A 24,119-nucleotide genomic window follows, 5' to 3' on the forward strand; every position below is an offset into this window, starting at 1 on the left:
ACATTCAAATCAGGACCCAGAATGTATTTGGAGGCACATGACCCTCCCTGAACTACGTTTTCTCAGAACACACCCATGTTTGTAGGTGCTGTGGCCTTATTCCTACCTGTAGCCCCACCAGATACCAATCCTAGCCCCACTTCTAGATTATTGGACCACTTGGCTAAAGAAAGTTAATCCACTGGCTGAACAATAACCATTTGATTTCTTCTCCGGAGAATTCAAACCAAAAGATAAAATAACTATGGGCAAACGGTACTGGGATTCAGGAATAAAACTTGTGCAGATGCAAAGCCAGAGTTGGGAGAATGGCAGGTGGAGTTGCTCACACACTGAGATTACAGGAGATCTGAGAAAGCACAGGAAGGTGATCCACAAGAAGTAAAATAAACAGACAAACAGAGAAACCAGAGATGAGAGACCAAACAGAGAAAGAAAACAGAGTCAAAGAGAGAGTCAGAATTTGTCTCATTCTGCTACCATCATCCTGCTTTCCACTTTGCAGAAGGGTTGCCTTTACTTTACATCCACATTAGTAGGCCACGGGTGATTTGGGGTTGTTCATCAAGTTCTTATGAAATGGGCATATTAATCAAAACTATTTGAATTTTTTTCCTCCAACCTCCCCCTGACATTTTATTTGGGATGGGAGGGTTTTTTCCCCTACACCTTGTTCGAAACTTCTTTTCTGCTCATACAATGTAACACACTATGATCAATCTAAACAGCGAAGCATAGGCTTCAATTTTGTTATTTATAAGGTTCAGTTTCATGCTAGGGACAAAGCCTCAAATTTCCCTTAAGGTGCAGCTACTTCCTATGGGGGACATCTCTCTGTGGGCCTCCCATGTTACTGCATATCTGCTAGAGGCCCTGACTTGCCCTTGTTCTGCTCCATTTTTCCAGGCTCTTTGTATAGTGAACAGCCTTAGACAGAGATAGGGTCTTCCTTGGAAGGAAAGAGTAGACTGTTTGCCGTTCAACATTAATAAAGATAATGTTTCCTTCTGGAGAAAAGAACAGGCATGTTTACTACTCATTAAAAAATATTTGTCAGACATAGAAAACAAATTTACGGCTACCAAAGGAGAAGCAAGGGAAGGGATAAATTGGGAATATGTGATTAACAGATGCATACCACCATATATAAAATAAACTATAAGGATTTATTGCATAGCACAGAGAACTACATTCAATACTTGCAATAAACCATAATGGAATAGAATCTTTAAAAGAATATAGGCCTTGGTGGCACTAGTGGTAAAGAGCCTGCCTGCAGGAGACGTAAGCGACGAGGGTTTGATCCCTGGGTCAGAAAGATCCCCTGGAGGAGGAAATGGCAACCCACTTCAGTATTCTTGCCTGGAGAATCCCATGGACAGAGAAACCTGGCAAGCTATAGTCTATAGGGTCCCCAAGAGCTGGACATGACTGAAGTGAGTTAGCATATATATATATATATATATATGCTAACTCACTTCAGTTAGCATATATATATGCTCAGATCAGATCAGTCACTCAGTTGTGTCTGACTCTTTGCGACCCCATGAATCGCAGCACGCCAGGCCTCCCGGTCCATCACCAACTCCCGGAGTTCACTGAGACTCACGTCCATTGAGTCTGGGATGCCATCCAGCCATCTCATCCTCTGTCGTCCCCTTCTCCTCTTGCCCCCAATCCCTCCCAGCATCAGAGTCTTTTCCAATGAGTCAACTCTTTGCATGAGGTGGCCAAAGTACTGGAGTTTCAGCTTTAGCATCATTCCTTCCAAAGAAATCCCAGGGCTGATCTCCTTCAGAATGGACTGGTTGGATCTCTTTGCAGTCCAAGGGACTCTCAAGAGTCTTCTCCAACACCACAGTTCAAAAGCATCAATTCTTCGGCATTCAGCCTTCTTCACAGTCCAACTCTCACATCCATACATGACCACAGGAAAAACCATAGCCTTGACTAGACGAAATTTTGTTGGCAAAGTAATGTCTCTGCTTTTGAATATGCTATCTAGCTTGGTCATAACTTTCCTTCCAAGGAGTAAGCGTCTTTTAATTTCATGGCTGCAGTCACCATCTGCAGTGATTTTGGAGCCCAGAATACATATACATGTGTGTGTATAACCAAATCACTGCTGTACACCTGAAACTAACACAATATTGTAAATCAACTACACTTCAAAACAAAACAGAAAACCATTCAGGTTCCCTAAGTTTAGAGTTCCTCTCCTATAGCAGAATCCCCTGCGTATGCAGGTGCAATCTGGCCCTCTTTGCATCACCCTGTGGGAATTGAGGCTCAGGGAACCAACTTAAAAATATTATTGTTGTGAGTAAGAAACTGTTCTTTGTTTCTGGCCCAGGAGTCTTTTGTCTTCTACCAGCAACCTTGAAATTACAGAAGGCTAACTTGCAAGCTGGAGAAGGCGATGGTACCCCACTCCAGTATTCTTGCCTGGAAAATCCCATGGATGGAGGAGCCTGGAAGGCTGCAGTCCATGGGGTCGCGAAGAGTCGGACACGACTGAGAGACTTCACTTTCACTTTTCACTTTCCTGCATTGGAAAAGGAAATGGCAACCCACTCCAGTGTTCTTGCCTGGAGAATCCCAGGGATGGGGGAGCCTGGTGGGCTGCTGTCTGTGGGGTCACACAGAGTCAGACACAACTAAAGTGACTTAGCAGCAGCAGCAACCTGCAAGCAAGGTAAACTCTCAGACCCTTCACAGATCTTGACATTTCCTTCCCTCCAGGTAGGAACTTCTACCCAGGGAAAGGTATAATAGTAGCCTTTTCATCAGTTCTCACTATTTCTTCTGTCCACTGGCTACTTTATGGTTCCTAAAGGACTGGGGAAGTGATCAGTCAGAGGATGAAGAGGTGAAGGAATAGAAGGTCAAAAGCAGGTTTTGCCCTCTCTGGAAGCCCAATATATGTCTGCATTGCTTGTATGGGTTCTTTAAGGAATCCATTGCTAGGCATCTCTTCTGGAAGTTCCTCTAACTCAGATGAATATATCTTTCAACAAAATGACATCATTATTTCTTTTACAGCCCCAAAGTATCCTTCAGTCCACCTTTAGCCTCTGCCTGCTGCAATCCCATCCCCCATTCTGATTGGGCTACTGAAAGAACCTAGTCCAATGTCCCATTACCTTTCTGATGTATACGGTTCACCTATGATCCTCAGGAGGCACCTGTACATCTTTGCCTGGGAAAATTTGAGGAGTGCAGGCTAACCCTAAAGCAACCTCCTCTCAATCTGCTCTGGCACATCAGGTCAGACACCAATGCTGAGTCCTCTATCTGCTCTCAATCCTATTACAACCACCTTTCCAAGGTTTGAAGGGAGAAACAGATACCACAAGCCTTTACCCTCGGAAGGACAGAAGGGAGAAAGCACGCAACACAACTCTAAGAAATACTTCTTACAAATTCTTGCTTCTTAATGTTCAACATCTTAAACCTTTATATCCTCTAGCATTTGAAATTTCCATTTTAATGTTTTGTCATTCTTACAGTAACTAGTCTTTTCACTTGTTCAAGTTTTATGTGGGTTTCTGATAACCAAAGGATCCTTGAAGAAAAAATCAACTATGATAACTTAAGATCTTTATTTCTATCCCTCCAAACAGGAGGATTTATTTTGAGAAGATACCCCAGGTACTTTAACATAGACTTTTGTGTGGTTTTTACTTCATTTTATGAAATGGTGTGTTGATGAAAATTTGTATCTACTGTATACAACAAAATGTATAAATTTTATGCAACAAATTAGAGAACCAAGATGAAAAGCATAAATTCCTATAAAGACACAGAATACCAAAACTGACCAAGCTTTAAGAAAATAAGCAGAATTAATTAATAATCGAAAACCCACCAGAAATAAAAGCCCAGGACCAGCTAGCTTCACGATGAATTCTACCAAACTTTTAAAGACCAATTAACACCAGTACTTAATAAATCCTCCCAAAAAAACAGAAGAGGAAACACTTCCTAACTCATTTTATGAGGCCAGGATTACCCTGATACAGAAATCAAAGACTTCACAAGAGACAAAAACCACAGACCAGTATCCCCTATGAATATTGATGTAAAAATCCTTAACAAATCCAGAAAATCGAATCCAGCAACATAGCAAAAAAATTATAGACTGTGCCTATTCTAACCATATCTTTTTATTGGGATGCCTGGAAATCTGAGGTCTTGCTGACTCTGAAGAGACTGTTCTTCCCAGAGCTGGCCAAATCCTTGAGACTAAACAACTCATCTGCTTCTGCTGTTTTCACATGCAGACCAAGAAATTCAGAACCCATATCTCAACCATCTCATTCATCAGGCTTTCACAGGGTTCTCCCAGTCTGTGCCACTATTCCTCTACCCCAGCCATCTACAGCCAGGTACCAGACAACTAGCACCCAGTGAAAATACTCAAACTGGCCAGCCCTAAACTTGCTTACTCTGCTTTTCCCTTTTCTTCCCATGGAAACCACAATAAAGATACTTGCCCACATTTTCCTCTACATCCCCCCATCTCCTGATTGACGATGGTGCTTCCTCCATGTACTCCTTCTACCCTACATGGCATAACATGTCCCTCTTCTTGGAAACTGAGTAATAAACTATCTTTTCAGTGGCAACTGTCTCCTGATGTTTTGGCCTTACCACTTTTGAATAATAATAAAACCTACATCTTAAAACAATAAGATAAATTTATCCCAGGAATACAAGATTGGTTCAACATACAAAAATCAATTTAAACATTATTATTAATACAACAAAAATCACATGATAATATCAGTAGTCTAAAAAAAGCATTTGATAAAACCCAACACCCTTCCATTATAAAATCACTCAACAAACTAAGAATAGAGAGAGTTCTCTCAATCTGATAAGGGCATCAACAAAAACTCACAGCTAATACTGTACTTAATGGTGAAAGAAGGAAAGTTTATTTCCTAAGATCAGGAACAAGACAAAGATAGCTAGTCTTGCCACTTCTATTCAGCATTGCTCTGGAGGTTATAAGTAGGGCAATTAGGCAAGATTAATAATAAGAAAATCCAAATTGGAAAGGAAGAAGTAAAATTATCTCTATTTGCAAGTGATATTCCATATATAGAAAATCCTAAGAAATCCACAAAAAACTACTGGAGCTAATCAATGAGTTTATCAAAGTTGCAGGTTACAATATCAGCATATAAAAATCAATTGTGTGTTTATATGCTAGCAATAAACAACCCAAAATAAAATAAATAAAATTATTTCCTTTACAATAGCATCTAAAAAAGAAAAAATATAGTCAGGAATAAATTTAACAAAATAAGTGCAATATTTATACATGTTGAAAGAAATTAAGACCTAAGAAAGTAGAAAGACATTCATGTTCACAGACAAAGAATTTTGTTCAGATAACAATACTACCCAAGTTGTTCTACAAACTCAGTGCAATTCCTCTCAAAACCCCATCTGTTCTTCTTCACAGGTGGAATTCATATGGAAATTCAGAACCTAGAATAGCTAAAACAATCTTGTTTGGCAAATTCAAGTTGGAGGACTTGCATATCATGATTTCAAAGCTAAAATAAACAAAATCATTTGGCTCTGGAAAAAGTATAGGCATATAGATCAGTAGAATAAAATTGAGAGTCAGAAGGAAACCCACATATTTGAAGGCAACTTATTTGTGATAAGGATGCCAAGAAATTTCAATGGAGAGAAGAACAGTCTTTTCAACAAATGGTGCATGAACAACTTAATATAAAAGATGATATACAAATGGCCAATAAGTACTGAAAACATCATCAATATCATTAGTAATAACGGGAAATACAAATCAAAACCACAGTAAGATGCCATTTCATACAGACTAGAATGGCTATAATAAAAGGACAACAGTAAGTGTTGCTGAGGATGTGGAAAAATTGATGGAAATTTAAAGTGGTGTGTAGACACCTTTGGAAAACAGTTTGGCAGTTCCTCAAATACTTAACATACTTAATACTTAAACATACAGTTAAAATACAACCCAGCATTTCCACTCCTGGGTATACATTCCAGATAATTTAATGGCTTAGTATTAAAGTTACATTAGATTTAAAATATGAATTAGAGAGATTTTAATCTTTTTCTAAGGCTAAAGTTTAAATGACATAAAAATCGTCCGTTCTTTAAGGTTAGATAAAAATCAATGGTAAATACATCTGGTCCTGATGATTTTTTTCCCTGGGGGCAGTCAGATTCCTTACCACTTCCCAAGTGATGTAGTGGTAAAGAATTCACCTGCCAATGTAGGAGACACAAGATATGCAGGCTTGATCTCTGGCTTGGGAAGATACCCTGGAGTAGGAAATAGCAACCCACTCCAGTATTCTTGCCTGGAAGAATTCCATGGTTAGAGGAGCCTGGTGGGTTACAATCCATGGAGTCTCAAAGAGTTGGACACAACTGAGCTGAGCACACACACACACAACTACAAGAAAAGCACTTGATCAAACTCAACACCCATTCATGATAAAAACTCACAGTAAAAGGATATCTATGAAAAACTTACAGGTAACATTATATATACTTATTTGTGAAATATTGAAGTATTGAAGGTATCTAAAGATTGAGATGGAGAAGGCAATGGCACCCCACTCCAGTACTCTTGCCTGGAAAATCCCATGGACGGAGGAGCCTGGTGGGCTGCAGTCCATGGGGTCACTAAGAGTTGGACACGACAGTGACTTCACTTTCACTTTTCACTTTCATGCATTGGAGAAGGAAATGGCAACCCACTCCAGTGTTCTTGCCTGGAGAATCCCAGGGACGGGGGAGCCTGGTGGGCTGCCATCTCTGGGGTCGCACAGAGTTGGACGCGACTGAAGCGACTTAGCAGCAGCAAAGATTGAGAATAAAGTTAAGTTGTCCCTCTCACTACCTTCTACTTAACATTTCATTGGAAGTCTTAGCCAGTGTAATAAGGCAATAAAATAAAATGCACGAAGTTGAAAAGAAAGAATAAAATCATCTCAGTCTTAGATGGTATTATCATTTACAAAGGAAACCCTATGTAATCTACAATAAAAATATTAAAACTAGTGAGGGCCTTTGCTACCGCTAAGTCACTTGAGTCGTGTCTGACTCTGTGCGACCCCATAGACAGCAGCCTGTCAGGCTCCCCCGGCCCTGGGATTCTCCAGGCATGACCTACATTTTACGGTCAACTGGTTTCCAACAAAGGCAATTCAATGGGGAAATAAAGGTATTTTCAATAAGTGATATTGAAACAAATCAAAACTTATATGGAAAAAATGAATCTCAACACACTCATTTAATACATAAAAATAATTAGAGATAGAAAATAGACCCCATCTGTTACAAGCTAAAACTTAAAAACTTCTATTAGAAAACATAACATAAGATTATTGCAAACCTAACAAAGGCATATTTCTTACAAAGGACACAAAAAGTGTGAACCATAAAAAAATAATTTAAAAAAATAGACTTCTCCAAATTTAAAAACTCCTGCTCCTCTAAAGACACTTAAAGAAAATGAAGTCAGTTCACAGACTAGAAGTAAATACTTGTAATGTATCTACAAAGGTCTTATATTCAGAATGAATGTTCTTACAACTCAATAATAACAAGAGTAGCAATCCAATTTTTTTTAATGGGCGAAAGATTTGACAGACACCTCAGAAATGAACACATTCAAACGTCAATCAAAGGGTGGTTAACATACTTAGTCATCAAAGAAATAAATATTAGAGATAAAATACTAAAGAAAGATACTAGCCAATTACAATGATCAAAATTAAAAAGACTGATAACCCCAAGTGTTGACAAACATATGAAGCAATTGTAACTCTAATCCATTAATAATGAAACATTGAATAATGTAATCATTTTGGAAAGTAGTTTGGCAACTCCTTAGAAAGTTAAACATATACTTACTATGTGAAAGAACAATTCCACTTCTAGGTATTTATCCAAGAAAAATAGAAGTATATGTTCATACAAAGACATATATATACATATAAACATTCATTGCAGCTTTATTCAAAATAGCCAGAAACTAGAAACAACCCATTATTCATCAACAGGTAAATCACGGTATATTTATAAAATAGAATACTATTCACAACTAACATATATAAATCTCACAAACATTATGCTAAGTGAAAGAAGCAAGACATAAAAGACCATATACTTTATGTCCTTTCATTTGAAACTGTTAGAATGACAAATCTACAGTGATTAAAAGCAGTTCAGCAGTTGCCTGAAGTGGGATGAGGGGTGAGGATTGAATCGAAAAGGACACAAGTGGTAATAGGAATGTTTTATATTTGGGGTAATGGGTACTCTTTATATTTTCATTGTGGTAGTAGTTTTATGGGTGTATATACTTGTCAGTCTTTACTGAACTGTAGACTTGAAAATGTGTGTATTTTACTGTACATAAATTATACTGCAACGAAGTTGGTATGTGAAATACTATACTCCCATCCAAGTGGCTACAGTTAAAGACTGATAACAGCAAATGTTAGTAAGGATACAACATGCCACAGCTGTTAATGGGGAGAAGACAGTGCTGATGGGAGTGTAAAATGACACAAATACTCTGGGAAATTGTTTGTCAGTTTCTTGTAAAGTTAAATATATACCTATCTTATGACCCAGGAATTCCCCTCCTAAATATTTTCTCAAGAGAAATTAAACACATGTGACCACACAGAAACTTGCACATGAATGTCCACAGCAACTTTAAGCAAGAGAGCAACAAATTGAAACAACCCATTCAACATGTAGCTGCTGCTGCTGCTAAGTCACTTCAGTCGTGTCCGACTCTGTGCGACCCCAGAGACGGCAGCCCACCAGGCTCCCCCGTCCCTGGAACTCTCCAGGCAAGAACACTGGAGTGGGTTGCCATTTCCTTCTCCAATGCATGAAAGTGAAAAGTGAAAGTGAAGTCGCTCAGCCGTGTCCAACCCTCAGCAACCCCATGGACTGCAGCCTTCCAGGCTCCTCCATCCATGGGATTTTCCAGGCAAGAGTACTGGAGTAGGGTGCCATTGCCAATAGAAAAATGTATATTCATGGGATGAGACACTACTCAGTAATAGAAAGGACCAAACTGATAATTATAGCAACATAGATGACTCTCTACATGGAGCAAATGAAACCTTACACCAAAAAAAGTACATATATCATTCCACTTATATAAAATTCAAGAATAAGCATCACTAACTCTATGATGCTAAAAATCAGAATAATTCTTACCTGTGTGGTAAAAATTTCATTGGCAGAGGCACAAGGGAACCTTCTGAGGTGCTGGTCATGTTCTGTATCTTGATAGGAGTTTAAGATCTGTCCTTTTCACAATAAGTAAATAATATCTCATTAAAAAAAAGAACTCAGTCATGAAACTTTCTGATACTTTTCAATCTCTTTCACAATCCAGTCTCAAGGAAGCACATAAAATAAAACCTTAAAAAAAAAGAAAAGATACATGATCTTGATTGGGAAGACTTAAATGCATAGGAATATCACAAGTTGGACAAATAATATTGAGTTGAATACCTTTTCGATTAAAATCTCAACAGTTTTGTTATGGTTATTTCATTTTGTTTTTGTAAGTGAATAAAATTGATTTAACTGTGTATGGAAGGATAACCAGGAAAAGTGAAGGAAAAAACAAAAAGAGAGCCAGTGAATGAGATTTTCTTTTAAAAATATCAGAATACTCTACAAAGTCATTATAATATAAACAACATGGCATCAGCATAGAAACTGACAAGCAGGTCAGTGGCACCAGTGAGAATACACTTCCCATCCTCCTTGGAGCCAGAAGTGGCCATGTATCTGAGCTCTGGCTTACAAAATGACCATGGAAATGTTGTTTACCACCTCCAAACTTACACACCTGATTTTCTACTTACTTTCCCTCTTCTGGCTAACTGGAATAGTGATGACTACCCAGGTGGGCTTAGAAGCCTCATGTTGAAGATGGCGAGTCCATAAAGTGGAGCTTCCACCCAGAAATACCCATGTTGGACAGGTTAGCAAAAAGGAAATAATTTGTACAATGCTAAACCGCTGAGACTGGGGAAATTTACATATTAAAGTAGTTAGTAGTAAAGATACAAATTCGACTCAGAATAAAGTGTAGATTGGAATTTCCTGCTGGTCCAGCGGTTAGGATTCCATTATAAGGAGCATGGGTTCAATTACTGGCCTGGGAACTAAGAAATCCCACATGCTGAGTGGCCAAAAAGATAAAACCCATCTCCCTTAAAAAAAGAAAACCACAACCAAAAAAAGGTAGAATATAAATTAATTAAGTAGATTAAAAATTAATATTTAACTGTCTAGCATTGAAGAGAAATAAAATTATAACTTTATACATAGTAATGAATTGCAGGTGGATTAAAGAGTTGGGGTTTTTTCCTAAATAAAAAAAATATTTTAAGAACTCTTTCTGAATACATATACAAACAAATGTTTTTTAACCAAGACTAGAAACTCTGAAGCTATTTTAAACACAGTCATTTTTAAAATCAGCGGAAACCTATTTAAACTGTAATGTCATAAATATAGGGCTTCCGTGGTAGCTCAGTTGGTAAAGAATCTGCCTGCACTGCAGGAGACCCAGGTTTGATCCCTGGAATGGGAAGATCCACTGGAGAAGGAAATGGCAAACCACCCCAGTATTCTTACCTGGAGAATTCCAAATACTGGAGACTGGGTCATAAAAGGCACTGCAGCTTCCTCCTGTCTCTAGGATTTCTCAGCCTGCAGGAGGTTAACTGTCTCAGGGTCAGCAGCCCTACAGAGAGGCAGATAAGGCGAGGAACTGAACCCTCTACCCACAGCCGGTCCACTTAACGTAGTCCCTAACACCACCTCACTACTCCCACCCTTAGCTGAGATATCAATTTCCTCAGTTTCAGTTACCCAGGCTCATCTGTGGTCCAAAAATATTAAGTGGAAAATTCTAGACATAATTCATTTGCGAGGTGACCTGTTTAGTGTTAGTTACTCAATTGTGTCCATCTCTTTGTGACCCCATTGACTCTAGCCCACCAGGCTCCTCTGTCCAAGGAATTCTCCAGCGAAGAATACTGGAGTGGGTAACCATTCCCTTCTCCAGGCGATCTTTCCAACCCAGCAATTGAACTCAGGTCTCTCGCACTGCAGGCAGATTCTTTACCATCTGAGCAACCAGAGATGCCCCACAAGCCAACCTGAGTAATGTGATCAAATCTCACAATGTCTTGCTTGGTCCCACCCTGGATGTGAATCATCTCATTGTCCAGCATATCTCACTCATTAGCAGCCGTCTCCACAATCAGACCGACTGCCATGGGATCCCAGTGCTGGTGTTCAGTAATTCTTATTTTACTTAATAATGGCCCCAAAACACAAGAATAGTGATTCTGGCAAGTCAGATCTGCCAAAGAGAAGCTGTAAAGTGCTTCCTTTAAGTGAAAAGGTGAACACTTCTGACTTAAGGGGAAAAAAAATCATGTGTTGTTCTTCTGTCTGTGAAATTGTGAAGAAAGAATAAGAAATTCATGTAGGTCTTCCTGTCACATCTCAAACTGCAAAAATTGAAGCCACAGTGCCTAAGTCTTAGTTAAGATGAAGAAGGCATTAAATTTGTACAATGAAATATTTGAGAGACCACATTCACATAACTTCTATTACAGTGCATTGCTATAATTGTTCTATTTTATTATTAGCTATTGTTATTAATCTCTTGCTGTACCTGATAAACTAAACTTTATTATAGGTAGGTATGTATAGGAAAAAACATAGTATACATAAGGTTCAGTACTGTGGTTCTAGGCCTCCACTGGATTCCTGGAGTGTATCCTTATGGATATGGGGGGACCACTGTGGATATATATGAGCAGGTGACAGACACTCCTCTAAGACCTCCATATGTATTAGTTCATTTAATTCTCGTACTTCTGTGATATAGGTTTTACAATCTTGATTTTACAGATAAGGAAATTTATGAAACTTCCCCAAGGTCACACAGCTTATAAATGGTGGTGCTGGGATGCAAACACATTCCTGGTCTTAATTACACAAATTACTAGATTATTAATATGATCTGGAGGTGGGGATAAAAGACCAGAGGACTGGAGGTGGAGAAAGGAAGAAGCTAAGTGAATGTAGGGGGAAAAATGACTGAATGAAGAAAACAATATTACAATGTCACCACATTTATACATCTGTAAAATTAGTATATGCATATAAAGCCATTTTTTAAATTTTAAAATTGGAGGATAAACGCTTTACACTATTGTGTTGGTTTCTGCTGTACAACAGTACATATCAGTCATAATTATATACATATCCCCTCCCTATGGAGCCTCCCTCCCCTCTATCCCTCTAGGTTGTCACAGAGTGCTCAGCCATTTTTAATAAAAAGCATATTAAATATTGTAAGAGAACATATTAGAATTTTTAATTGGTTTATTCCACACAAAAACTGTCTTAATTATAACCGAATCATTATAGTTCCTATTCTTATCAATGTTTCAGTCATTCAACAAATATTTAATGAGCATCTACTATATGCCAGGCAATGTGCCAGATTCTGGGGAAAACACTGTGAAAGACACAGCCTCAGTTTCCTCAAGGTATTGACAGCAGTGGAAGATGGAGATCAGGAAACCTGCCACGTAACGAAGTCACGTGACCCTCCTTACACCTGTAATCCCAACAGGACAGATATAATTTGTTTCAAATCACACTGAAAAAAATAAAGACTACATTGATATCTGCAAATCAACTACGTCAACCAATCAATACTGCTAACTCTCCTCAATTCCCCCTGCTAAACTTTTCCAAGTTGCTGGCACAAATACTATAGGTGTACCTAGCATTAACCCCATAGGCTCCAGTGACCATAAAATCTAAACCAAGAAGAATGAAAACAAGAAGCAAATATTATTTGTAAGTCTTTTTGAGGTTTTTGAGGCTCAGAACATGATCAGAACTTCAGCCATAGCAGAAAAAGGAGTCGCATATATCCTTTGATCCAGGATTTAAGTGGTTTGGATTTATACACAGAAGCTAAACCCATAAATGCACAAATCCACACTGATTCCATTTGAATGGAGACCTTCTGCAGTGTCATGCATCCGGGTTCACACAGGGATTGGTCAGAGACTCTCTTCAGAACCACTCTTCAAATTACTTTATACATTGAAGCCGATTATACTAACAAAGTATTTGCTGAATGAGTGTCTCAGAATACCAAATGCTGATTTTGCAAAAATCCTCTCAATTAAAATCCCTTTGTGGAAGCCAAAAATCTGCCAAGTGAGGAGGTATTTGATTATTAGAGACTCACTGGAACAAACTGTGCTCGTATTCATTTCTATTTCATGAACTACCTTAAAAATAGGCATGGAATAATGTCCTAGGGTTTTTTCTATGAGAGTACATTAAGGGAAAATAGGGTCATTAAGCACCTCACTGCAGAACAGGCAAGAGAGAAACAAGAGACGGAGGCCCACTGGGCAGAGCATTTTCTCTCTTCACTTTTATCATTTGGGGGAATCATGCAAAAGAGCCAACAAAAGAAGGCTTGGAACCTTCCTCTGAGCAGCCCCGAGTACACTGACAGGCAAAGAGTAGTCAGTCTTTGGAAAGTGCATGGTTCTCCAGCTCCTTTTTCTACCACTCGCCCTCCTTATGATCTAGTCACACTGATTTCTTTTTGCCTTTCCTAGCCCTGTCTCAGGGCCTTTGCACTTGCAGGCTTCACCAAAAATCTGTCCCTGATTTTCCCACAGGTTTCCACGCCCATAAAGAATCCTTCCGGGCTACTTTCTCCAAAGAAACCCCACCCTTCAGACTCACATTCTTATCTTTTTCCTTGTTCTGCTTCCCACAGCAGGCACCACTCTGTGGTTCTCTCCTTCATGTACTTTTCACATGTTTGTTGCCTGTTTCCCTCCTGTAGAAGAAAAGCTCCATGAGAGCAGAAACCTGTCTGGTTGAGTCACTGCTCTATTTCTAGAGCTAAGCGCTGTGCCAGGCACATAACAGACAGGCAATATTTGCTGAATCAATGAATGAGGACACAGAAATCTTGCAAATACCTGTTTTAGCTCAAGTTAAACACCTCTTGGATTTTCCGTGAAAATCCACTGAAATACCTTATGTAGACTCAGAAGTCACTTTTAGAAGATTATCAGGTGATTATATCATGCTAGGTACTGCCATTTGAGTATCACAAAGCCAAAAGCTGCTTTTTTGCCGCAGAGTCTGCTCTTTTATTTCCTGCCCCATCTGAGCCAAAGCTTATAAACCAGAGAAAAGGTGAGAGAGGACCTCTCACTACATCATCAATGCCAGTTTTGTTTCCCTGATGTCTCTAGTTCGTTCATGCTGTGGGCAAGTTACTTAGACAGCTCATTCCTCCAATTTCCCCTTCTCAACCGTGAGACTAATAGAGCTATTATGAGGATTAATAAGATCATGTTTCTGTAATGCCGACAGGTGCCATATGCATTTTTTCAAAACATAATTAGCATTCTGTTTCTTTCTCTTCTCCTTGGTTTTCTTTTTGTCTCTAACACAAGAGTCCAGGGTTCCATCTTCTTCCTACCACAAATTACAGAAAGTCATTACCAGTGTGTAATTGCCATTTAAGTGGGCCTTTGAGGTGAGCGTCTGTTTTGTAAACCACAGCCCTCCTTGCCTCCTGGCACTGAATCCATGGCCGGGATGATATGCTGGTAAACACGATGATGATAATGGCTCTGACAGCCTATTTCTCTAGGTGTCATTACTGCAGGAATCACCAGGCACCCAGGCTGCAACTTGGTCACAGACGTTGACTGGGTTCTAACCATTAACACTGCAATTATACGAATGCTCCTGATGACTCTATCCTTCTTTCTCTCATTATTTCTATCATTTGGGGAATCATCCAGGTCTTTCTTCTTTTTTTTTTTACTTCCATATTTAATGTATTTATTTAATACTTATGCTTATCCTTTTTTTTTTCTTTTTTTACTTTACTATATTGTATTGGTTTTGCCATACATCAACATGCATCCGCCACAGGTGTACACATGTTTCCCATCCTGAACCCCCCTCCCACCTCCCTCCCCATACCATCCTTCTGGGTCATCCCAGTGCACCAGCCCCAAGCTTCCTGTATCCTGCATCAAACCTGGACTGGCAACTCATTTCTTATATGATATTATACATGTTTTAATGCCATTCTCCCAAATCATCCCACCCTCTCCCTCTCCCACAGAGTCCAAAAGACTGTTCTATACATGTGTCTCTTTTGCTGTCTCGCATACAGGGTTGTCGTTACCATCTTTCTAAATTCCATATATATGTGTTAGTATACTGTATTGGTGTTTTTCCTTCTGGCTTACTTCACTCTGTATAATAGGCTCCAGTTTCATCCACCTCATTAGAACTGATTCAAATGTATTCTTTTTAATGGCTGAGTAATACTCCATTATGTATATGTACCACAGCTTTCTTATCCATTCATCTGCTGATGGACATCTAGGTTGCTTCCATGTCCTGGCTATTATAAACAGTGCTGCGATGAACATTGGGGTACACGTGTCTCTTTCAATTCTGGTTTCCTCGGTGTATATGCCCAGAAGTGGGATTGCTGGGTCATATAGCAGTTCTATTTCCAGTTTTTTAAGGAATTTCCACACTGTTCTCCATAGTGGCTGTACTAGTTTGCATTCCCACCAACAGTGTAAGAGGGTTCCCTTTTCTTCACACCCTCTCCAGCATTTATTGCTTGTAGACTTTTGGATCACAGCCATTCTGACTGGTGTGAAATGGTACCTCATTGTGGTTTTGATTTGCATTTCTCTGATAATGAGTGATGTTGAGCATCTTTTCATGTGTTTGTTAGCCATCTGTATGTCTTCTTTGGAGAAATGTCTATTTAGTCCTTTGGCCCATTTTTTGATTGGGTCGTTTATTTTTCTGGAATTGAGCTGCAGGAGTTGCTTGTATATTTTTGAGATTAGTTGTTTATCAGTTGCTTCATTTTATTATTTTCTCCCATTCTGAAGGCTGTATTTTCACCTTGCTTATAGTTTCTTTTGTTGTGCAGAAGCTTTTAATTTTAATTAGATCCCATTTGTTTATTTTTGCTTTTATTTCCAATATTCTGGGAGGTGGGTCATAGAGGATCCTGCTGTGATGCATGTTGGAGAGTGTTTTGCCTATGTTCTCCTCTAAGAGTTTTATAGTTTCTAGTTCTTATGTTTAGATCTTTAATCCATTTTGAGTTTATTTTTGTGTATGGTGTTAGAAAGTGTTCCAGTTCTTTCATAAAAACATTTTTAAGTATATCTGATGGTGCACATCTCCACAGATTTTCACTCTGTGTTCTCTGGCACTTGCACATCATTTTGCTTATTTATAAAAACAAGGAGGATGATGCACTAAAAGGTTTACACTTTATGAAAAGTTCTGATAACCACTGTGTCACTGCTCACAGTATTGACATGCAGACAAGGCATCCACTTCCCACAAGTGGGACCATCCATGAAAATGAAAATTTGTGTTCTCAGTCAGCTGTGGGACACCTGATATGCTAGGTGTCGGAGCTTGGGCTTTTCTGGACAGGGTACAGAGTAGCAGCAACCAACTTGTCACCATCTCCCAGAAGGAAAACGGTCAAGTCATCTATCTGGGGATGTATCTGAGAGCCTCATCTCCAGGATGCTGCACACCTACTCTGGTCTTCAGCACATATTCTTCAGGAGCTTAGCTTTCAAATATGTCAAGTACCTTCCTAATTTAGGGCATTCAAATTATGCATATTTTCTCAGCCTTGGATCTCTATTGTCTCAAATCATCGACAACTTAATTTCTAATCAACATTTTGGTATATATGAAATGTCACTTTCTCAGCAGAAACCTCCCTGGTTACCCAGAATAGATCAAAACATCAGTTAGGAAGTACTGGCTGCAAACCACAGAAAACCCAGCTAACAGTGTCTTTAACAATGAGAATGCATTTTTTTTCTCACCTGACAAGCACTCTGTAGGCATATAGTTCTGAATAGGCCCAGAGGTTCAAAGTTACATTTTAGTTCTAGATGAGCTTTCTGCCATTATCTTTACTTTCCCCTCATGGTTACAATATAGAATCCACAGCTCTGAGCATCAGGTTCTCACACAACAGTATCTAAAGTAGGAAAGAAAGGGAGGATGTTCTCCTCACATGTTTCTCTCTATATCAGGGAGCAAAATCTTTCCCTAAAGTGTCTCTGTCTAGGAGGCTTTCACTCAGATATCACTGGGCAGGATTTACTCACATTCTCAAATTCTATGTGCCAGGGACGTGGAGGATCAGAAAGTTTTAGTTTCTAAAGGAAGGAAATTCTACTGGCAAAGGAGAAAGGTTGTTGGACAGGCAATTAACAATGTCCATTCAGCACTTTCTCCCATTTACCTGTTCTTGTAACACCCTGCACCTTTCCTCTGTTTCTCTTATAAAAATTGTTATTATGTAATTATCCCCTCTGAACTGTATACTGCATGAAAGCAGAGTCCATGTCTTACTTGTCCATCAGTATATTCCTGTTTCCTAACACAGTGTTTGGCCCCCAGTCCAACTATGTAATTTGTGGGACCCATGCAACATGGCAAGTGGGGCTCCTTATTCAAAAAGCAGGATAGAAGTACTATTAAAAGCATTAAAACATAAAGTATTTTCCTTCCAAGTTCTGTCTCTTGACTAGTTATGGTATTTTCATTTGCTGCTTAATATTGTTCTAAGAAAACTTTAAATTGTAATTTGTACAGGATGATTTTGTGCCATTCATCTTTATATTGCGTGTTTCCAGCTTTAAATGCAAGTGCATTTAACACATGTAGGAATATCAGAACTAGTTTGTACTTTGTAGCTTACACCTGCACATGTATATTCTTACATACAAGAAGAGCAAATTTGCTGCAAACAACTAACTCAGTTATTTTAATTCACTTCTTTATATGTGCAGATTCTGCCACACTGTCTACTGGCAGCTTACTTAGGATGTAAAACAGCTGAAAGGAAAAGGAACTATCTTTCCCTTTCTATATCATCACTTTCAATGAAGCTAACTAAGAAAAGATAAGTTTCCTTGATCATTCATGTTACTTAGACCACCAATGCTTCTTTCTGTGTTTGAAGCAGCTTCTGGTTTAAATGGAAATCATGGCCTCTTGGGGCTCTCTATATACCTGCCTACTTCATCGTAGATGGAACATGCTTATCTTATACTAGCTGTGAGTGTCACTGAACTCCTGTTCATCATGGTGGTGGTGGTTTAGTCGCTAAGTCATGTCCAACCCTTGTGACTCCATGAACTGTAGCCTGCCAGGCTCCTCTTTCCATGGGATTCTCCAGGCAATGAGGCCACTGGAATTGTGTACTTGTGAGTATCACATATGCTGTATAGGAATAAGCAGCAAAGAATAAGGTAGATAAACTGCTGTATGTATCTCCTCTGCTCACATTCTACTGTCCTGCTGAACTTCACTTAAAATATCACATTTTTAAACACAAAGTGAAGAATTTAAAGATGGTGACAGTAAAGCATTAAAACAACCTGAGTAAGGGACCCTCCATGATTGCACAGGTCATATACTCACGAAGCTGCAGCTGTCTGGTTCGTCTAGGTGCTCAACAAATGAATGTTTAATGAATGAATGAATAGATGAATGCATCACTTTTACCTGCTTTTTGATAGCTTCCACATGTTTTTGACATTTCTTCTGAATGAGATTCTCAGGCTCTTAAAGCCTTCGCCTTCCTTTAATTATACTAAGTTTAGATAGAAGGTATGCTGTGCTGTGCTCTGCTCACTCAGTGGTATCCAACTCTTTGTGACCCCATGGACTGTAGCCTGCCAGGCTCCTCTGTTCATGGGGATTCTCCAGACAAGAATACTAGAGTGGGTTGCCATTCCTCCCTCCAGGGAAGCTTCCCAACCCAGGGATCAAAGTCAGGTCTCCTGCATGGCAGGTGGATTCTTTTCTGTGTGAGCCACCAGGGAAACCCAAGAAAACTGGAGTGGGTAGCCTATCCTTTCTCCAGAGGATCTTCCCAAGCAAGGAACTGAACCAGGGTCTCCTGTATTACAGGCAGATTCTTTACCAACTGAGCTACCAGGGAAGCCCAATGGAAGGCATCAGGCTGTTAATAATTTAAGCTTGTACAGACAACCTGGAAGAAGGGGAAAATGCTGAAAAACTGAATCAAAGGAGTTTAAAGAAGTCAACAGTCCAAAATACAAAGCCCTATAAAATAAACAGCAAGGACTTACTATATTGCAGAGGGAACTATATTCAGTATCTTATAACAACCTATAATGGAAAAGAATATGAAAAAGAATATATAGGGACTTTCCTGGTGGTCAATGCCTAGGACTCCACACTCCCAATGCAGGGGGGCCAGGTTTGACCCCTAGTCATGGAACTAGACTCCATATGGCACAACTATGAGTTCACATGCAAAGCTGAGTTCCATGTCACAACTAAAGCTCACATGGGCCACAGCTGAGACCCATTTCAAGCAGAGATGTTTTATCTCTCCAACAAGAGTATAACATTGTCAAAGGCAAGAGGTGCTCTTCTCTGGCTTTTCAGGCAGAGTCAGCTAAATTTTCACACTGGTTTCTTCATCCAGTCTCAGGCAAATTATTAAACCTTCTTGAGGCTTTCTTCTTAGATCTAACCTGAGGACTGGAACCCCTACTTCACGGGGTGATGTGATGCAGATGTTGACCCCCTAGCACAGTGCATGCCACATGATTCTCAAATAATAGTGGCTACTATTATTACTATTATTTTAGTTTTCATGTTCTTCAAGACATTTGTTGGCTTGACCACTTCAAAAGTTTATATTATGAAAACTCTTAGAGAAAATGTAACCCAGAATGTGTACTTTAATATCAAAAAGAAATATACTTTTTAAAAAAGAAACATACTTTTAAAAAAAGAAATATACTTTAATATCAAAAAGACAATTCTTCTGTTCCAAAACTTCCAGTCATACAAAATCCTTGCAAAATTAAATTCTTGCTTTGGCATTCAACCCAACTACAATATTGCCCTAACTTATCCTCATATACTTACTTCCTAACAGTCCCTATGCTGCAGTCAGTCCTGGCTATCCATTGCTCCCTTAAATATTACTCATGGCTTCCTGTCTTTGGTTAGGACACCCTGATACTTGAATTTCATCCATTCACTACTCCCCAAATTCTCCATGAAATAGCTATTGGCTGTCTATGTGTCTGTGATCTCTACTTCTGCACTTACCTTCCCCTAGGAGACTTAATGAACTTTCCTGGTGGCTCAGATGGTAAAGAATCTGCCTACAATGCAGGAAACCTGGGTTCAATCACTGGTCTGGGAAGATCTCCTGGAGAAGGGAATGGCAACCTACTCCAGTATCGTTGCCTGGAGAATTCCATGGACAGAGGAGCCTGGTAGGCTGCAGTCCATGGACTCACAAAGAGTCGGACACAACTGAACACATAATATCTTTGTTCAAAATTTTACTGTTGCCTGCTTCCTTATAACAAAGCTGTTGACATTTGCTGGGGAGTTCATAACAGAACGCACTTGGAGGTAGAGGTGCCAAACTGGGACTGCGTACCAGCCGATGCTCATTCAACACAGAGGGATGGGTATGCCCTGCCATTTGCCGGGAAGGGCTTTCTTCTGCGTCTATTTCTTTTCGCTGCGCTGGGTCTTCGTTGCTGTACTCAGGCTTCCTCTAGGTGCAGCACGCAGGGGCTGCTCTCGGTTGTGGCCCACAGGCTTCTCGTTGCAGTGGCCTCCCTCATTGCGGAGCACAGGCTCTAGGAGCACAGGCTTCGGTAGTTGCAGCTTGCAGGCCCTAGAGCACTTGGACTTCAGTAGTTGTGGCACAGGAACTTAGTTTCCCCATGGCATGTGGAATTTTCCCGGACCAGGGATCGAACCCGTGTCCCCTGCATTGGCAGGCAGATTCTTATCCAACTGTAACCACCAGAGAAGTTTGAAAAGGGTTTTCTTGTATGAGGTTGGTGTGTCCCAGCCATTGTTTTAGGACATTTGAGACTGCTTTCTATTACTTCCTGGGATTACATAGCCTTGCAAAATAACCTCAAAATAAGATTTAAATTAACTTTATTTTTGTAAGTATGCCCTGTGCTTTATAGTACCTCCACTGTTCTGTCTCTTTTGAGATGGAGAGGAATGAAAGAAGACTGTCATGATGTGAACTAAATTATTTTTCCTTCTAGGAAGACCTGCCATGTGCCAGACACTGTATGTACATGAGAGACACAGTAACCCCATAAAACAGAGTTTATAAATGAAGGAACTGAAACTATGAAAAATCAGGATGACTGGTGCAGGTCATATAGGTACAAGGAGCAGTTCTGGAATGTTAATCTAGTTTCTATAACAAAAATGTTTACTCTTTCCAGTTCATATAGCCATTCTCTAACCACTTAAATTCAAATCTTTGTATATTCCATAGACTATAAGTGGAAACCTGGAGTCAAAGATTCTGAAAATATTAACTAATTGCTCGGGTAAATCACAAGATCTCTCTGGGTCTCATGTGCTTAACTTATGGGCAGATCACAGTAGTTAAGACTTATGGACTACTTACCATACAGTGGGCGTTGTTAAATATACTGTATATATTAGCTTAATAATTCCTCTTGACACCCTGTACTATGTTATAAATATAAATCTTTTATATGGAAGAGAAATAAGAGACTGAGAGAAATTAGTAGTTTGGGCAAGTTCACAGAGCTGAAATGTGTTCAGTTCAGTTGAGTCGCTCAGTCGTGTCCGACTCTTTGCGACCCCATGAATCGCAGCACGCCAGGCCTCCCTGTCCATCACCAACTCCCGGAGTTCACTCAAACTCACATCCATCGAGTCTGGGATGCCATCCAGCCATCTCATCCTCTGTCGTCCGCTTCTCCTCCTGCCCCCAATCCCTCCCAGCATCAGAGTCTTTTCCAATGAGTCAACTCTTCACAAGACGTGGCCAAAGTACTGGAGTTTCAGCTTTAACATCATTCCTTCCAAAGAACACCCAGGGCTGATCTCCTTTAGAATGGACTGGTTGGATCTCCTTGCAGTCCAAGGGACTCTCAAGAGTCTTCTCCAACACCACAGTTCAAAAACATCAATTCTTCAGCACTCAGCTTTCTTCACAGTCCAACTCTCACATCCATACATGACCACTGGAAAAACCATAGCCTTGACTAGACGGACCTTTGTTGGCAATGTAATGTCTCTGCTTTTGAATATGCTGTCTAGGTTGGTCATAACTTTCCTTCCAAGGAGTAAGCATCTTTTTAATTTCATGGCTGCAATCACCATCTGCAGTGATTTTGGAGCCCCCAAAAATAAAGTCTGACACTGTTTCCATTGTTTCCCCATATATTTCCCATGAAGTGATGGGACCAGATGCCACGATCTTCATTTTCTGAATATTGAGCTTTAAGCCAACTTTATTACTCTCCTCTTTCACTTTCATCAAGAGGCTTTTTAGTTCCTCTTCACTTTCTGCCATAAGGGTGGTGTCATCTGCATATCTGAGGTGATTGATATTTCTCCTGGCAATCTTGATTCCAGCTTGTGCTTCTTCCAGCCCAGCATTTCTCATGATGTACTCTGCATATAAGTTAAATAAGCAGGGTGACAATAAACAGCCTTGACGTACTCCTTTTCCTATTTGGAACCAGTCTGTTGTTCCATGTCCAGTTCTAACTGTTGCCTCCTGACCTGCATATAGGTTTCTCAAGAGGCAGGTCTGGTGGTCTCGTATTCCCATCTCTTTCATAATTTTCCACAGTTTATTCTTTGGCATAGTCAATAAAGCAGAAATAGATGTTTTTCTAGAACTCTCTTGCTTTTTTGATGATCCAAAGGATGTTGGCAATTTGATCTCTGGTTCCTCTGCTTTTTCTAAAACCAGCTTGAACATCTGAAAGTTCACGGTTCATGTATTGCTGAAGCCTGGCTTGGAGAATTTTGAGCATCACTTTACTAATGTGTGAGATGAGTGCAATTGTGCGGTAGTTTGAGCATTCTTTGGTATTGCCTTTCTTTGGGATTGGAATGAAAACTGACTTTTTCCAGTCCTGTGGCCACTGCTGAGTTTTCCAAATTTGCTGGCCTACTGAGTGCAGCACTTTCACAGCATCATCTCTCAGGATTTGAAATAACTCAACTGGAATTCTATCACCTCCACTAGCTTTGTTCGTAGTGATGCTTTCTAAGGCCCACTTGACTTCACATTCCAGGATGTCTGGCTCCAGGTGAGTGATCACATTACTCAGTCATTAAAAAGAATGAGATAATATCATTTATAGCAACATGAATAAACTAGAGCATGTCATAAGTGAAGTAAACCAAAGACAAATAGCATATGATAATCATATCACTTATATATGGAATCTAAAATACAGATACATATGAACTTATATACAAAATAGAACTAGACCCACAGACGTAAAAAAGTAACCTATGAGTACCAAAGAGGGAAGGGGCTGGGAGAGAAATTGGGAGTTTAGGATTGACATATATATACTACTGAATATAAAATAGAAACTAACAAGGACCTACTGTATAGCACAGGGAACTATACTCAATATTTTGTGGAAAAAGAATCTTAAGAAAATATATGTATATGAATCATTTTGCTATACTAATACAACACTGTAAATCAACTATTGGTTCAATTGAAAAAATAAAAATAAAGTAATACCTCCTGTCTTGACTGTCATGACATTCCAACTGAAATTTAACTACTGGTTCTCCTTTTATCTTAGTGAATTGCTACTTTTTCAGACATCTTTGCTGAGTATTCCTATTCTCCCCAACCTCTAAATGTTGGAATGGGCTAGACTGCATGTCACACCCAGATAGGTCTCAACCTACCCAACATTTTAAATTACATCTACAAAATGATGAAAGCCAAATCAAATCTCCAGGTTTGTCTTAGTCATGAAATTTAAGTCCTTGGATTTACACATCCAATGACCTACTTGATATCTTCACTTACATGGCTCAGAAATAACACAGTTAAAACAACTCAATTCCACAACGCCTTCCCAATCTCACTTTCT

The 24,119-nt window shown here is 39.5% G+C and overlaps 1 long non-coding RNA gene across 2 annotated transcripts in view; it reads right to left on the reverse strand.

Annotated features, from left to right (window-relative positions):
- LOC147371933 (uncharacterized) overlaps positions 1-24,119 on the reverse strand; it is a 200,065-nt gene that overhangs the window by 141,856 nt on the left and 34,090 nt on the right. For both annotated transcript variants that reach the window (XR_015163856.1, XR_015163855.1), the window contains exons 2-3: positions 10,690-10,798; positions 9,253-9,459 (exon numbers count right to left, since the gene is read on the reverse strand). This is a non-coding gene — a long non-coding RNA (uncharacterized LOC147371933). The remainder of the gene's footprint in view (positions 1-9,252; positions 9,460-10,689; positions 10,799-24,119) is intronic.

The sequence above is a fragment of the Bos grunniens genome, chromosome 5 (genome assembly GCF_055505025.1).
Source record: "Bos grunniens cultivar Pamir isolate PY7600 chromosome 5, Bosgru_T2T1.0, whole genome shotgun sequence".
Classification (NCBI taxonomy): Eukaryota; Metazoa; Chordata; class Mammalia; order Artiodactyla; family Bovidae; genus Bos; species Bos grunniens.